This window comes from Prinia subflava, chromosome 3, assembly GCF_021018805.1.
Source record: "Prinia subflava isolate CZ2003 ecotype Zambia chromosome 3, Cam_Psub_1.2, whole genome shotgun sequence".
NCBI classification, from domain to species: Eukaryota; Metazoa; Chordata; class Aves; order Passeriformes; family Cisticolidae; genus Prinia; species Prinia subflava.
In genome coordinates, this window is record NC_086249.1 from 59,014,515 (window position 1) to 59,027,401 (window position 12,887).

A 12,887-nucleotide genomic window follows, 5' to 3' on the forward strand; every position below is an offset into this window, starting at 1 on the left:
TTAGCAAATTCTCTTTTAATGGTTTAAATAAATATTACAGAAGCATTTTTCTGCTTTTGATAATCAGAATTTGAAATTAACATTTGCTGTAAAAAGTGATTTTATACATGAGTGTTTACAAGGTAAAATGTGTGGACTCAGAAAGCTGCAGAATTTGCATCATTCATCTGATAGCTGGGGGCTTAATTCTACAAAGAATTAAAACCTGTGCCCAGCCTAATGTTCGTGGCCAATCCCACGGTCCCCAGCTGGTGTGGCCACATGTTTAAACTCATGAATTTGTGGGGGAACCAGAGCCCAGGAGGCATGTCAAACAAGAGCCCCATTTTCTGATGGGATAAACCAGGCAGCAAAAGACTTCCAAGTGTTTTCATGAATCTCTACAGCTTGTGTCTATATTCAGAGCAATAAACATTAAAATCCAGGCTAAAGAAAAGCGTGGTGAATCTGTAGCAGGTACTTATATTAGCCAGAACTCATTTACTGCAACACAATGCACAGATTTTTTTCTAGGCCAAATAAATATATCCTCAGGCAAATAATCTGTCCACTTAATAATTCAGTTACTGTACATATGGAGTCCCATTTTCTGTGACGAAATGGAACAGGTTCCATGTTAAAATGAATGCTCTTTTCTGTCTCTTCAAATTAGCAGACTGACTCTGCAGTCTCTATTCTAGAAACATTTCCACTGGTAAAACTAGGAATTGGGACTAAGAAGTACCAACCACACACTTTTCAAGATTTTAATGGGAGGGCTAGGTGGCTGGTTAAGTTGGTTTGGTTGAAGGTAAGTCTCCATCTCAAATAGACAACAGCTCATTCAAAGAAGGACTTAAGATCAAATTTGCACTCCAAAAATTCTAGATGGCAACAGGCCTCCCAGATTCCTTCCTTTTTACCATTTTCCCTGTCTTCATAGAGTCTGTCTTCTGGCTCCTGCCATGCTATTTGGAATGAAAAATCAAATTTCCTATCAGGTGTGACCCAAATCAGGAGCCAGATAACTATATCCAGTGAACATGCCCAGAGTATGAACATAGCAGACATAAACAATCATATAATCACAGAACAGCCTAGCTTTCAGTGAACTTCCAAAGCTAATCTGGTCCAAATTTCCATAGGAAAAGGAGACTAGATGGCATTGTCTAGCAACCTGTGCCATTCCCTCTTCAAAACTTGCAGTGATGAGGACTCTACCACATCCCTGGAAAGATTATTCCAGCAGCTGGGATCTGATCGGTGTCATGTTGCAGTGACCGGTCTTATGTTGAAGTGTGGGTCAGTGGTGACTCACTGCAACCTCCCAAAAGCAGCAGAAAGCATTTAGGCAGACACACAGCAATCACACATCCACACACACCACAGGTAACTTGCCGAGGAGGGAGGAAAGGCCTGTGTATAGAAATCGTGTGGCTTTTATTACTGCCACGCTGAAGGAATCCAGAGGCAAAGCCACTGACAGTTAGAGGGCCTAGGCTTATGTGTGGGTAGAAGGGGTGGAGCTAACAGTCCCAACCAATCAGTGAGAGGTGTGGGTGGGAGAAGGGCAACAATGACCAATGGAGAAACAGAAAGGTAAACGGACAGGGGTACAAACCAGTGGAATTACAAAGAACAGAGAAACTGCTAGAAACCTGACCATATAAGGTCCTATAAGTGGGCATAACAGCCAATGGGCCAACAGGGGGGTGTGGTGCTGGGGTTGACTGACAGCATGTCAGTTAAACAGGGGGAGAGGAGACATAGGAGAGGTTAAGGTCTAGAGGACATTCTTCCAAGGCATAGCTCCAGGAAGTCCCCTAGCTAGCCCACAGCCCTCCACGGTCTTACTTTAAACATTTCTTTCTTACATCAAGAGGACATTTTTACCACTGCAATCTGTACCCACGACCCATTGTCTGCTCATGTGGCTCCTTGCGAAGAGAGAGACACTCTGTCCTCTTTGCAACCATCCTGTAAGTACTGTTACACTGTGTATAAGTTCCCTCAGAGACTCTCCTTTTCCACACAGAAAACACCAATCTTTTTCTCTCTCTCTTACTCTCTGTCTCTTAGTTTTTCTGATAACTGACATATTATCATGTCAGTTATTATGTGCAGGAGGCTCATTTGTCGTTCCCAGAGCTGCCACACAGGATTTGAACTCACAGCTATTCTTCCTCTGATTATGTCCCTTATCGCTCCTTCCAGTTATTTTTGGAAGTTCATTTCTGTTTTGGAATTTACAATCTGAATCAGGGCTGTATCAATCATGTCTATGACATTTCCAGATCTTATGGAAAGATATTTGGAAAAGGAGGAGGAAACAGTGACCCGCCTAACCAGAGGGACTGGAGCTTTGTGCAGTCCTGATGCTGCAGCCTAGAGAGGGCAGGTTTTGGACACATAGTGTGTGCACTGTTAGCCTGAAAGGAGTGGTTTTCTGGGCGTTAGGAGCTATTGAATGCTAATCCCATCAAGGTAAGCAATATCTGGAAGTCAGCATTTCATTTTTTGAGTAACTGCCACAGTTATCAATGTCGTCGTTGTAACAGATGTTACCTCTCCCTGGTATTTTCACTGAGGTTTCAATTAAACTGTTCTTGAACTATGCTTGGAGATGAATTAAGTATGATAGTACATATTCTCAGTCATCAGAGGCCACCTGAAAGGTTCACATCCCAAAGAAATGGCAGAACTCCTGCTCAGCAAAAGAGGAAAACGGATCAGGACACACATTTCAACCAAAGTGATAGTATCTGTGGAAATAAGTAGGTGAAATTAAAGATTGTACGTATATTGGATTCCTGTGATGTATCTATTTTGACTGCACCTTGGCATGAGAGAAATTAATGCAGATGATTTAAACATTTCACATTTTTCTAAGTCACCAGAATTATGGAAACATTCATAACTTAAATATTAATCACAAAACCTAAGGGTCAAATCCTTGATCTTATTTCTACAGACATGTTAGAGTCTATTAGAAGTGTTTGCCCTCGTGCAATGTACTGTGGATCTGCTGTAGGTCTGTATTGCTGTATGGGAACACTTCCTGGTTTTATGCCTGACGTGTGGGATTGGTTACAAGGTGAGTTCAGAATATTTCAAATCTCCTTGTACAACCTGACTCCATTTGTCTTTAAGGCTTTCTTCTGTTCTTGTTGTGCGATTCTTTGTTGCCCCCACTGCAATATTTTGTGAGATTCTATTAGAAGACTGTTACCTCATTCAAGGCTAGGACAATTCTGTATTTCCTGCCCTTTTATCCGTGTATATTTAATTAAAATTCACCAAATAGTCAATAGCTCTTAAAAATATTCTTTATTATTTCTGCTGGACTGAGAAAGTGATTGAACATTGGGGTACATTATAAACATGTAGTGAAAAGGGTTTGAGACCCCTTTAGAGGGCACTTTGCTTTTTATTCTGCCTGCAAGGTACACCTATGCATCTTTGGTTAGAAGTGTTAAAAAGAAAAAGCAGATGAAAGCAAAAGACTTTTTTGTCAAGCTGTGACAGAAATCAAATGCAAATAGATCTCAGTTCAAGACTGTTTGTTAAGTGTCACATCAGTGAGTATTAAATGCAGCACATGTAGTTTTACAATGAGCATACTGTATATGAATTTTATTGATTTTTTTTCAAAGAGGATACATTGAATAATGTACTCTTCCTTACCAGCACTAGATTACAAGTGTGTCTTCATACTTCCGTATGCACATTCATTAGGCTCCTAAATGCTGCTGCCTTACTTAGCACATCTCGTTTTGTGGAGGCTGGGATTCAAGCTGTAGAAAGACCTACACAAATGATTCTCTCCCTCTGAGAAAAGTGGGACAGAGTAATTTAGACTTCCCAGCATGAAGCTGTCAATGAGCAGCTTCTCAAAATGATTCACAATTAGTGCACTAGGCTTACGCTAGGAACAGGTTCTCAGCTGATTTCCTTTCCACAAAGGAGTGAGTCTGGGGCTTCATTTTGCTATTAGGAATCTTACAGATGTATAAAAAAATCATCAGAGCTGGTTAACTCTGCTTCACTTATGTTGAAGTCTTTGCACTATACTATATGATAGTACTGATTTCTTTATATTCACTCAGGTTATGTGTTTTTCCAATTAATATTTAGAAAAATGTGTGTCAGCATTAAATTACATGTGAAAGGTAACGACAGCAGTATCAGACTTATCTCCAGACACTAGACTAGAGCTCTTAACCATTCAGCAAAGGGGGCACTGCTCCATGGGAGATGCCATGTATGTCCACTGCATTCATCTATGTACAGTTGCATCCCTATTTGAGCTGTCTTTGGTTTCATGTGTGCACTGCCTTTCCATTGTTTGGTGTGAGATGTCTGATTCCACAGCCATCTCCTTATAGTATTCAGGTCATCGAGGCGCTTAGAAAAGCATATTAAAATCTGTGTCAGGTAGGCAACTTGACAATATACACTGGACCATAATGTCTAGGTTTAGATGTTTAAATGGCAGGCTAAAGCATGCTAAAATTATCCATGAAACAAATTCATTTAATGCATTTATTGGTGATTTTAGGTGTCTTACCTTCAGGCTCAGTGACAGACACTCAAGATCCTGTGGGAGCTGCAAGTTACACAGAGCATTTGTAGCGCAGGCCTTTGTCTCCTGATATTTTGTCATCCACAGGGGCACAGGAGTGTTACACATGAACCAAATCAGAGGCAAAAGATCTGAACAATACCCTAAAATGCTGACTAACAAAAGGCTAATACTGCGAAAATGCTTCCTCACGTGTGGAGTACTATGAAGGTCTAGATTTCTGCTGGAAATTTGCCTATTCTTCCCTTATTCCACACACAGATATTATGGATTCTTCTGAATGTTTATGATCTTAAAGAAAGGAGGCAAAAATAGTTTTATACACACTGCTTTTCTACATCCATGTAATCTTAAAAAGTCCTCAAGCTTTAAATAGTTTTTGTTTGAGAAAAAGTAAGTTTCTTAAGCAATATGTGGTACCTAAATGGGTATCACTGGTATTCTCTTAATGAAAGCAAAATTGTTGTTAGTGTGACCAAGCCGTGTTCTGAAAAGGGTGAAGAAGTTAAAGATTCAGCTCCTGGAGTCATGTGATGGTGCTGAGTCTACTTATTTATCCATTCATTATCCATCTATGCTATCTGTATTTTAGATAAAATTGATAGAACATTAGAAATCAGTTCCTTCAGCCTTGTAGAGATTTCTTCCCTTCCAAGAAAGAAGGCAAACAGCAGTTTCTTCTGGAATATGATAGAAAACATATGGAAAAGTACTGGTATTTCTGTAAGCTAGCGAGTAAGAGGCTGCATAATCCATAACTTTTGGTGGGAAAAGTTAACAAAAAAAATTGGAAGTGGTTTGCATTTAATTGAGCTCTGAGTAAACATATGTCAATTAAACTTACTGTGCAGTTTGTTACTGGTATTTTCACTGTGGCTTTTACTGTCATTTTAAAACAGTTATTTGGTTTTATTGAAAAGCTGAAGTAACAGTTGTTTTTTGAAAGTGTATTTTAAGTCAGTCAGATATATTTATAACACCAGGCAACATGATTTGGTATAAAAGCTTATGACATTTACATATTTACATGCAGCTTTCAGTCTAGTCTCAGGTTTTGAGGAAACAAATTAAAAGATAATTTCTACAGTGCTTACAAAAAAAAAGTTTCTTGGGTATGAAAAGCATTAACCAACTCTATTTACTCAAAAAAGGAAAAGTGTCTCATATAAAGGCATTTTTTCTTCCTCTTCTGTACCAATACTCCTCTCAGAGGAATTTTTTGATCCCTTCTTCATCTTTTTTGTCTTTTGCAGTCGTCTCTTCACCGTTTCTCTTTACATTTTCTCCAAAACCATTTTTTTCTGTGTTTGCCTCCTTTAGGGAGTGCTGTTATTTTTCTATTCTTTTGCTTCTTTTTCACCTCTTTTATGATTTCCTTCCAGAACCTTTCTTACTCATCCCAAAGCTTTGTTCTTGCAATATCAAATCTTCCTTGCATTGTTTTTCTTGCTTTCTCTTGTAGTTCTTCCCTATACACCAAGCTCATTTCATATGTTCTTAGTAATGCAGCCTGACTGCAAAGAAGAGCAGTGCTTTGGCAGCTATAAGAAAACACAGGTACTATATCATAATTTCATTTTTTTAGAACAACTGCAGGTCAAAAACTGCATTTAGGATTAGCGGAGAATAGAAGGTTCATGTTCAGCAGTACTTGTAACATTTAAGACTGAACTGAAGCATTGAGGAGGATTATGTTTATTGTTGAATAAGGACAAAGGCTCTGTCCTTATTGTGTGTTCTTTTCATTGTGTCCAGATATTTTAGTGAATTCACAGATACTTGCTCAAAAATACTCTTCAAGCCTAAACCCAAAATTTAACATTTTGCATTATCAACAAACCACCAGCAGGCATGGTGACTTATATTGATTTGATTTTCTAATTTAATATAATTCAGCAAATGCAAGGAAACTACATTTTTGTCAGTATTTTTGTCTTCACTTGTTAGTAAGAACCATGTTAAACTGGGGAATCATCACAGAATCACAGAATCATGAGGTTGGAAGAGACCTTCAAGATCATTGAGTCTAACCCAGCCCTATCACCTCAACTAAACCATGGCACTGAGTACCACATCCAGTCTTTCTTTAAACACATCCAGGGATGGTGACTCCACCATCTCCCCTGGCAGACCATTCCAATACTTTATCATCCTTTCTATAAAAAACTTTTTCCTAATATCCAATCTATATTTCCCTTGGCTTAGCTTAAGACTGTGTCCTCTCATTTTGTCATTTGCTGTCTGGAGACAGAGACCACACCCCACCTGACTACAAACACCTTTCAGGAGTTGTAGAGAGTGATAAGGTCACCTCTGAGTATTCTCTTCTCCAGGATAAACACCCCCTGCTCCCTCAGCTGTTCCTCACAGGGTTTGTGCTCCAAACTCCTCACCAGCCTCGTTGCCTCCTCTGGACACACTCAAGCATCTCAATGTCCTTCCTGAACTGAGGGGCCAGAGCCGGACACAGCACTCAGTGTCCTTCCTGAACTGAGGGGCCAGAGCTGGAGACAGCACTCAATGTCCTTCCTGAACTGAGGGGCCAGAGCTGGAGACAGCACTCAATGTCCTTCCTGAACTGAGGGGCCAGAGCTGGACACAGCACTCAATGTCCTTCCTGAACTGAGGGGCCAGAGCTGGAGACAGCACTCAATGTCCTTCCTGAACTGAGGGGCCAGAGCTGGAGACAGCACTCAATGTCCTTGCTGAACTGAGGGGTCAGAGCTGGACACAGCACTCAATGTCCTTGCTGAACTGAGGGGCCAGAGCTGGACACAGCACTCGAGGTGTGGTCTCACCAGTGCTGAGTGCAGGGGAAGAATGACCTCCCTGCTCCTGCTGGCCCCACCATTCCTGATCCAGGCCAGGATGCCCTTGGCCTTCTTGGCCACCAGGACACACTGCTGGCTTGTGTTCAGCTGCTGTCACCAGCACCCCCAGCTCCATTTCTGCCTGGGCACTGTCCAGCCACACCATCCTCAGCCTGTAACGTTGCAGGGGGTTATTGTGGCCAAAATGCAGGACTTGGCACTTGGACTTATTAAACTTCATCCCATGTTACTCTACCCATCCATCCAACTGTTCCAGGTCTCTCTGCAGAGCCCTCCTACCTTCCAACAGATTGACACATGCTCCCAGCTTTTTTTTGTTTGCAAATTTATTAATGAAAGTCTGCAAATTTACTAATGAAAGATACTAATCCATGTCATCAACAAAAATATTGAACAGAACTGGCCCCAGCAGAGACCCCTGAGTGACACCACGGGTGTCTGCCCCCCAGCTGGATGCAGCAATGTTCACCTCCACTCTCTGGGCCCGGCCATCCAGCCAGTTCCTAACCCAGCACAGACAGCTCCTTTCCAAACCGTGGGCTGCCAGCTTTTCCAGGAGTGTGCTGTGGGAGACAGTGTCAAAGGCCTTGCTGAAGTCCAAACAGACAACATCCACAGCCTTCCCTGCATCCACCAGGTGGGTCACCTGGTCATAAAAGGAGACCAGGTTGGTCAAACACAACCTACCTGTCCTAAACCCTTGCTGGCTGGGTCTGATACCCTGGCCTTCCTGTAAGTGCTGTGTGATGACACTCAATATAAACTGCTCCATTACCTTACTGGGTACTGAGGTCAGGTTAACTGGCCTATAATTACCAAAATCCTCCTTTTCACTGTTTTTGTGAATGGCCATGATGTTGGCCAGCTTCCAATCATCTGGAACCTCACCAGTGAGCCAGGACTGTTGGTAAATGATGGAGAGCGGCTTCACAAGTTCATCTGCCATCTCCCTCATCACCCTGGGACAGATCCCATCTGGGCCCATAGATTTATGAACATTAATCTCAATTTGTGCTAGTATATGACCCAAAGGCATCTGACTCTGTAGATAATTTACAGGAAATAATACGGTTAGTGTAAAAATACAATTTAAAATAAGAAAATTACTCCAATAGCAATTGCAGTCTTCCTCAGAGAGTGACTTGGCAATATTTCCATTGAACATATAGGACTGTATCAAAAGTCTAAATGCACAGCAACAAAAATTGACAATGAATCTTGGCCAACAATATTCTAGCACTTGAGCTAATGAACTTTTCAGCATGCCATGGACACAAACATGTCAAGTTTGGAGTGTGTCACAAAAAAAGCATATTCCGTTTCCTGGACTTATATATCATATGACTTTTGAGATGTTCTAGTGATGTCCACAACTCCTGCATGAAGCTAGGAGATGTGATACCAGACCTATTGGAGACCACTGATTTTCCATAACCTCACATCAATCCCAGGCTCTTGAAGATATACCAACGGCAACTTTTGGGTCAGGTTTCAGGCACCTACATTTAGATCTGCATGTAGCTTTCAGCACACAAGCTATGCTTCACTCCACTGTAGTCAGTAATGATCTAAAATTAAATGCAATTTTCTCCCTGCACCAGCAACTTGTGCCATTTTAAGTACCATAAGGTGTGTCAATTGATCTCCAGCTGCTGCAGAAGAAAGGTAAGGATCTCTTGAAGATCCTATCTGACAGCTGTCAGACCAAGAAGGCATCTAGAGCTCCCTAACATGTCTGCAATGGCATTTGATGGAGTCAGTGTAATCTGGAGGGTTGTTTAGTTAAGGCACCTACCTCCAGTCTCTCCAGAAACTGCTGCATCTAACTCAACCTAAGCACATGTACATAATGCAAAAATAGTTTGTCATCTAAAGAAAGGACATCTAGGAAAACATAGCAAGCAAAAGTGGGAGACAGCAATAGTTGTTCTGTCCTCAGCAGAGGACGAGTAAAAGGCAGCAGAAAGCCAAGTGACATGATGAGTTTCACAGAGGCAGTTCATGGCAGAAGGAATTTATTGCAGAGTCTTTTCTGCCAGACCTCATCTAGTTCTCCTGCTGCGGCTGAAGACATTAGACAAAATTGATAGGAATTTGATGTGAAGCAGACAGAAGGGCAACCAGCTTTTTTTCTTTCCAAGGACTACTTCTGTTGAACACAATAGGAGTTTCACCATTGCTCTCCATGGCTTTAAGCAGGTTCTGGGAGATTTCCCAAGAATTTCCATTGATATTTGGAAAAATGTCTTTGTTCAGATAAAGCAAATAATGCTCTGATCTCCTTCCTGTGGTCAGAAACCTTTGAACAGAGGTGAAGGATTATCTGTCAATGTGCATGACCTGTACAAACTCCCTAGATGTCTTACTGGATTTGTGGATTTCCCATAGCTGCAGTCCTTGCAGACAGTGTAACATAGAATATGGTGCTCAGAGCTAGAATCCTTTCTAATTACTTCAGATTGGAGATACTCTTGGTCACAAATGGAGTAGTGCCCTGTCTTGCTAAAATGTCACCAACTGATGGTTGCTCTAACTGTGGCAGGGCAGAGAGATGCTTTTGCTAAATCTCAGGGGAGCTCTTGAGTGGGCACTTAGAAATGCCAGAGGACCACAAATGTGTTAAGGTGAAGTTCTATTTCTTGGTTGCGCACCATCTTATGTCTTCTTTCTATTTCTGCCAATAAAGGATCTATGTCACTGTTTACCAAAGGACTTTGGTGAACAGTACAATGGGGCTTTTCACTGTGGACTGAAATATTATGGCTGTATTTATGGTCATTAGAGAAAGCAAGGTATCATCAAAGGTATGAAAACAATTAAGGAAAAAGAGGACATTTAGAAAAAATGTTTCCTAGTAAAGGAAAGTGATAATGTACTCTTTTCATATATTAATGGCAGAAGTCTTCAACACATCAGATCTTCAATATGCAATCATGAATGCAGTAAGAAATTTTAAGAAAATAATATTAGGTCACTTCATATTATTGTACTCGTAACCAGTCAAGCAAGCTGACCAATTGTCTAAAAATAAAGAGCTATCCATTGCAAATGAAGTTGGGAGAATTCAGGCCTACTGCTTTTGTTTCACTTTTTAAAGCATTTTGTCATTATACCAGTATTTTATAGTTTCGAAAACGAATATTAACTTCTGTGTTTGGAGTAAAAAGGATCCTCAACACATGCAGTGATTCTTGCTTGTAGAGGTGAAAAAATACTTAAATCTGCAGCCAGAAATCATCTAGGGCTCAAAGCACAGAAATGGGGTTATAGTGTACATTTACAGTCCAGGCAGCTGTCAGCCTATGAAGTAAAAGTTCTTTGGCTTCTTAAAATAACTACATAGTATTTAAATAGTTTTGATAGCTAAGGGTTTTTTTTGTACAACACAGTAGAAAGTAGCAGTTCTTTTTTTTTATGTGGTGCTGAAACTAGAATGTTTTTTGTTGGATCAGACTGTAAGAAATGGTTGTGCCAGTTGTATGAAACAAAAGGGCACCAGTTTGTATTAGGAGAATTTTCTGAGTGTAGAACCTTCTTGTTAAGAGTAAAGCTGGCAAGATTTATCTTTCAAGTGAATGATTGACTGATGCTTGTCATCAGTGATAATCAGCAGAGACAAAGTGAGGAGAAGATGCTATTTTCTGTGGTGAAACTACTTTTCCAGATTTTTTTTAAGAGCTGTAGAGAATTTCTCTTTGACAAAGAGTATAGTTTCGCTGCTGAAACAAAATGTCCTTGCTTTTATTTTGCAGTCTTAAAAATAACTTCTTAAACTAAAATTGAACCACATTGAGGACTTTATTTTCTACAGAGATCCCTAAAATCTTTCTGTGAAAACAAAATAAATAATAGGAAATACTGACTATTGAATACATAGGATTTTTCCATGGATCAACCTGTGGGAAAGCAATTGTTGCTGTTGTTATAATTTTAAAATTAGTGTAGAAATAATGTAATTCCCCACCAGATAACACTAACTTTTAGGGTGGACCAGATTTCTCCATTCTCATTAATTTTTATTAGTCTCTCTGTAAACAGTCTTGTTTACCGGGCTACAATCAGACAGTGTGAATAAGCCCTCAAAAAAACCTGTTAAAATGATGAATTTAAGTTTAAGAAGCATGGTTCATTTTCATTCAGGCTGTTATTTACATATTAGGAAGCTATTTTAAAATACTGGCATTCTATTCATCAATTAATTTCAAAAAAACGCAGCCACATTCACATGCTCATAATAGTTCAAACATTCACAAAATAATCTGTGAAATGAGTTTTTAAGATCCTCATCCAAGAAATGAGACTCTAAAGAAAGGCCATTTTTCTAGGAACTTTTGTCACCCAGATATGACTCAGTAATCTGCATGGAAAAGTATTTCTGAGAAATCAAATAGCTTTAGAACTAAAACTAATAAAGCCATTAAAATTAGGGTCAATTAAGATTTATGCAAGTGGCATAGGGATTCCAGCCTGGTATTATGAAGTAAATCAGCCTATGAGAGTGAGGATTTTTTTCCCCATATGCTCTATTTGAAATTCTATATTGTCAAAATCTGCCAGGGTAATGGCATTATGATGTAGTGTGCCCTCTCAAATGTGTTTTGGCTCTTGCTTGAAAATAATGATCAGATAAATACATTCCTGGAAATTGACTGGGGTATTGCAATTTCTGCTTTGGTGGTTTGAAATACATGTTAAATACTTCTAAATTCCTAAAATTTGTACCTTATCCTTGTGAATTTAATCAGTAACGACACCTTAAAAATAGAAGATTGCTGAGACTGTACATATAATTTTACTTTTCAAAAATATTCTGTATTTAAATTTTAATACTAAAGATCACTATCATAGGGAAAAAATGCAAATATGGACTTACCAGTTCTGTTAGTCATTATAGTCACATAATCCTTTCTTTTTAAAATGAAATAACATTAAACTAGATAGTATCTAATCTATTTCTGTTCCACATATTACATTACCTCTATATGAGAAAGTCAATTTCTAAATGAGTGTCTTATAAAATAACCAGAAGAAATAAAATTGTTATGATTGATCTGAAATAATTGATTACAGTATGACAGCTTTCTTACCTTTAATTTTGAAATACAATTACATTTTTGTGCTTTCATACCTGAACATTACAGAAGCTGAGAGAACTATTTCTGTTCTACTACTGATTAGATCAGCAATGCCACTTCTTCAGGTCTTATCAAATTGGTTTTGATAATAATTACTTGGGAAGTGTTTGATCTCAATGATGAATACTTGATTAGTTTTTCATGAAATCATTCAACCACACCACTCAACACTACTCATGTGAAACCTTGTTGATTTAGCTGTTCGAAAGAACACATTCTTTTTCACTGCAGTTATGGGATGTCAGTCTTTGGGGAAAAGAGGGTGGAAAAAGGGCAAGTTTATGGGTAATGATATTGCAGCAGCAGATATTTAAGGTTTGCTAATTCTCTTCTCAATTATGTTCATTCTGTGCCTCGTCA